Below are 5572 nucleotides of genomic sequence, written 5' to 3'. Positions count from 1 at the left end.
GTCAAGTCATTGCTCGAGTTGGGAGCCCAGTTTATGCCTGCAGCATCACATGCCTGTTTATAATGTTGCTTATTCATATTGTAATTTGATTACTCAAAGAGTACTTCTTTTCCATGACACGTCAATGGACCAATCTATGGAAACGGATGCGCAAAGGGCTGTTGTAATACTTTGCCTTCCATCGAAGGTCTTTGAGTGTTTTATGACTGTTAATTAAAGAATCATTCTGCGTCTGTCTTGAAGATGAGTAAACTGAGGCATGAGCCGAATCGTTGCCAGTTCATCTCTTCCTGTAAATTAGGTCTTGTAACACAGTATGCAAGAGACATGGTTATTTGCTGTTTTAAGATGGGTGAATTTGGCTTTTTCAATACTTTAAAATCAATGGAATTAAATGAAAAAGTACTGAAAGATAAAACCAGAAATCTACTTGTGCCCCTGCTGCTGTGTGTTGCGAGCTCATGGCTTTTCTGGATTACCTGGTAGATGTGGACTGGGTGGGTGTTAGGCCTGATAACAGTTTCTGCTAGGAAAAGAAACAGTTGTGTTATTGGGGCCATATATTGATTGCACAGTCTGCACACATCTTTATCCAGGCAAAATGAGAAGTGTTGCATGTCGGGGCATGTCGGATCCATTGACCATGTTTCTTCCTTGAAGATGAAGGTGGTTAAGGACCACCATGTAGAAAACTCTGTCATCTGGGCCACTGCTGGTCATGTATTAGGGCCACTCCACTTCATGGGCTCTCGTATCAAACACTCCTGCTGCTTGTAAGTACAATTCTTTATTGCATGCACCGTCGGACTATATCCAATCCTACCTCCTCTTCAAAATATCTCTGAGGTCTGCCCTTTTCTCTTTCTTGAGCATCCAGAGCAGGGAAAACCTCCTTTTCCATGTCCTTATCCCCTGGTCTTCCCAAACCCACATCACTGTTCCACCTCCATTCCTTGCAAAATACTGCGGTTTGAAGAAATAATGTTCTTGGTCTGGTGATATCTAGGCAGTGGACATCTCTCTTGGCTTTATAGAGAAGCACCTTAGTAAGTTAAGCTGCAAAAGCTGGAACTTAAGCATTGTGGAAATCTGGCTGCTTTCCTAGTAGTAGCTGTTTCCTGCCATAAACACCTCCTGTTAAAGCCTGGCTGCCATTCCATATATACCAAGGAAAAGACCAGCTGCTGCAGACCTGCTTCCTAACCCTCTCATACGCCTTCATGGAGTGACTCCTGTCCTTTGTTCACCATCCTGACCCCGTTGGTTTTGTCCCCTTCCTTTTTAGTAAGTCATATCTGTATTGAAATGTCTGTTATGGGGGCCAGAAAAACACTCTTAGCTATATCAAGAGATCCCCCAACTGCTGAGTTCTGTAAAATAATACTGGCTTTGGGAAGCACTGAGTGTCCTGACTGCACGCAGCATTTTATAAGGCTTTCCTGAAAGGCTTATGTTAACTAATGCCATTACCATCGTTTTTATGCCACTGTAAATGTGCCAGCACTGGACAGTAATAGAGGGTGTGGAGAGATCACCAGGAGGAAAGTGAAGCAGGAAGGGGTGTGAGGAAGCAGAGAGGAGAGGAGAAGTGCCAGGCCCTGGGGGAGTCTTTGGTGAACCAGGCACAGGTCACAGCAGAAAGGACAAAGCCAGCAGTAGGAAACGAAGATCAAAGGGTCAGCGAGAGAAGAGACCTGGTGGCACTGGGGTGCGGAAGGGACGAAGAGGCAGAAAAGGACACGGGCAGAGATGAAAACAGAGGAGTTTGATTTTACTGTGTTTAAAAACCCAACAAGACATTAAGGGATTCAGATGGGGAATGGGTAGAGGATTCCCAGCAGTGTAAGGAAAGGAATCTGGAAGTATATCCAGTACACGTACTGCAGCCAAGCACGAAACCCTTGGGCACGAAGACTTCAGAGTCCAGAGCCTCGATTTTGGTATCTTAGTGCTCAGTCTGCCCTCATTGCCAGAGGTGTTTGCCGGTGCTTTCCCCTGTGAGCTGGCCCTTTCCAAATGGAGGAGACAAGCAGCCCCATTGCGAGGTGTGTCCCCTGCCCTGCCCGTTGCAGGATGCACCCCCTTCCTATCCGCTACCCGTGTCTGCCTCGTGAGGATCTGGCCCATCTTCCCAGTCCCTTCCGCTGAGCAGCAGGCGGGTGTTTGAGGGCAGTTTCATAGGGCTGTGAGGGGAATATGAGAGCATCAGATGGGAAGTGTTAGCTATGTTGATGTGCAATTAGATCCGTGGCTATTAGTCTGTCTCTCATTTCAGTGTTGTGAGAGCATGAGAAAAATCCAGCTCATGTACAGAGCTAACTCCGGCCTCGGGGTAACCTGGCTGACGTCTGTGGAGTTGCCTGAGGGTTGAATTTGGCTGCCCCTCCTGCCTGGCAGCGTCTGTTGAGCTGCAAAAGGGCATTAGGCTGCTAGGAAATTCCACCCCTGGAGCAGTATTCCTCGGAAAAAAGACTAGAAAAATTAGTGCTTGGAAATCCACAAGTCTTTACTAGCAGTGTGCAGCACATGATGATTCATGGCCCCTGGGAATTGATGTGATCTCCTCCAGGCTGAGAGTCTGTCCTGGTATTTCCTAATGTGGGGAAAGCAGGATCTGCAGCCTGGCTGATACTCGAACTGAGGCATCTGCACTAATGCACATTTGTTCCCAGCGTGGGTCCTGCCCCATGTCTCTGTCCAAAAGCCACGTCATACAGCTGTGCTGTAGATGCCCTGCCAGGAGGTGCAATGGAGCTAGCTAAGCCATTTGCCAGGGTCCGTGTTCAATGTAAGCATGCTGCTCTGGCAAAGCTGCAGCAAAGTTGGTCCGGCAACACCTGCGCAACGCTATTACCTCCCCACAACTACGTGGCACTTGATTGGTGTCTGCAGAGCTATTGGGCTTGCGTCTGGGCTGCTCTCCCATCCTGCCCAGCTGCAGAAGCCCCAGGCAAAGGGTGGGTTAGGAAGTAGATAGGATAACACCAGTTGAACCCCAAGCTATAGGCTCAGCGCTGACCGTGTACCCAGGTGGTTCATTAATAATGTTTAGTATTTAGCAATAAAGCTGAGGCACCATTGGTTTGGGTTGTAGTGTGGGCAGGCCCTATAGGAACTGTTTCTTAAAGATGACTGGAGGGACAGACTTACTGGGCCCCAGCACAGCCACATTTATGAGTTGCATTCAGGAGTGCAGAAGAGAAGCGGTCACAGAAAAGCCTCTACTGACTTGTGATTAAGATGCAGCTGCACCAAGAACATGCAACTAGGAGGAGCTCAGTTTCACTTGGGGAAGACTCTGTGAAAACCACACAGCTTCCCATGCCTAGTACTGCACGTAGTGACATAGCACCTTCTACCGCCTACGTCAGCAGCGGCGTGGAGCCATCAGCACCATTTCTGTAGAATAAAGCCACTGTTTCCCTGATCAGAGAATGCGGCAGGACAAGTTTTACTTGTAGGCTCCATCTTTGTTCCAGGCATAGCAGGATATGGGATCCGTCCCAAAGCTATGCAAGGACATGTCCTAACACACAGGGCTGGAAGGTGGCAACTGCTGAAAGCCAGTGAAATAGCACCAAAATGCCATTTTAGAAACAACCATTTGCAGCGCAGGGAAACTTGTAGGAGTTTTCAGTTAAATGAGAAAAAAAAAGACCCGTGAGAGTCCACGGTGTGTGCATATTTGATCCACTGCTTGTAATCTACTTTGTGGTGTGTGCATATTTGATCCATTGCTTGTAATCTACTCTAATGGCACCAACCTTAATGACACCTCTGAACTAATGAACTTGAACTCTGAAGATCAAACTTTAGCTTTGGATCGATGCTTGAAACTCCTAGAGCTCTCATGTGGTTTCCGTACAGTTTATTACTGACCTAATCTGAGCTAGACCTGGGTCTGCACTTGCCCCAACTTCCAGAGATCTGAATCCAGGCGTCTCTTTAGAACCTGTCAGCAACACCTGGAAACAGATCGGCACCGGTGCTCTCAAGCAGCCCCACGGAAACAGGGTCTGAGAAGCAACAGCAAAAGCATTAAAAAAAATTGGGGATTTCGTGCAACTGCGAATCTTGGGGCATTTAGATTTGTAGGTGCAACACTTATCTTTTCAATGGGGTTAAATTGGGGAAATGTTATTTTCAACATTCCCGGGAGCAGTGAGAACAGTGACGTTCTTATTGATATGGGATCATCAGAGCAAAGGCTCAAAGTCCTTATCTGTTCTTCTTGGCTGCTTCTTAGTGCCAGGCTGCAGCATTCTTGAGAGCCCAAATGAGTTTTTGGAGGCTTTAACACAAACAGACACCTTCAGCCAGCAAAAACATCCGAAACCCTCTTTGTTTTAAAAGCAGCCATAAACTCGGTGCCATTGCAGATAGCGCCATTGTCTTAAACGGGCGCTTCGAAATATCCTCGAGGTTTGGAGTGCAACCCACTAGTTCAAGAGCAGCCTCGTTGGAGCGACTGACTTGGGTTCCCTGTGCGGTTGGTCGAGGCAGGTCTCGCTAGCTTAGCTGCGTTTCACAATCCATTACAACCTGTTGCTTGCAAATGGCTTTGAGATCGCTTTCAAGAGGCTGCGGTTGCACTCATTTCCTGTGGACGAGAGAGACTCCACGGACGTCAGTGGATTGCTTCCAGCTTCTCATTTCTCCCAACTTCGGACTCGACACCTGCAGGGTAACACAGAAACGATCGCATTTTATCTTAATTAAGCAGCGCCGACGCATTCGGCCGGCTCTCGGAGAACTGGAAGGGTTGCTCGTGAAAGCCAAGCAGAACCGAGCTTTCACGGCGACTGCCGACGCGACCCTCGCGGTCGTGCTGCGGCTGCTCCTGGGGCGGCGTTTGGGTGCCCTGCCGAGGCGTGCGGTGTGCATGCATCCCGGGCCAGGAAGGCAGTTTTCCAGGGATCGCTAACAATGTTTGGTACCCGCCGAGGTGTTGGGACACCCGCCAGAGGGTGTACAGATATTTGAAGCCCCAGATGGGCGGGGAGGAGGTTTGCCACATACGGGTTTGGACTCGGTTTTGGGCCAGGAACCTGAAAAACTGAAGCTCCACGGGCAAAACCAGAGACCATCTGGGCGGAAAAGCCGTCCTTTGCCGGCGCCGGGCCTGTGAACAGCATGAAGTCGCGTGAGAAAAACCCCTGCGGATTCCCAGCTTCGTTGCCGTTGGGGAGCTCGTTAAATAACCCTCGGGACTCTGTTTTCTTATTTCCTGGCTATACATGAAGACGTTGGGACCAGCAGCGGCCCCCCCGGGGCACCCAATACCCAGCCCCAGCGGTGGGGGGGGGCCGTCATGCGCGGGCCTCAGTTTTCCCATCTGGGGAATGGGCCCATACTCTTGCAGTACTGACAGGGAGGCTGCTCCTCCCCCCGGCCCCGCCCCGCGACGGGCGGTTCCCCTTTAAAAGGAGGGGGGAAGGGCGAGGCGTAAAGGGGAGGTGCGGGGGCCGCGCCGCGTCCCCTTTAAGGTTGCCGGGGCGACGCCCGCAGTGAGAGCGAGGCGCATTGACGTCAGCGCGGGCGGCGATTGGCCGAGCGCTCGACTTCCGGTGCA

The sequence above is a fragment of the Crocodylus porosus genome, unplaced genomic scaffold (assembly GCF_001723895.1).
Source record: "Crocodylus porosus isolate Cpor-Errol unplaced genomic scaffold, CroPor_comp1, whole genome shotgun sequence".
NCBI lineage: Eukaryota > Metazoa > Chordata > Crocodylia > Crocodylidae > Crocodylus > Crocodylus porosus.
The sequence above is the reverse complement of the archived record's forward strand: the minus strand, read 5'-3'. Positions refer to the sequence as shown.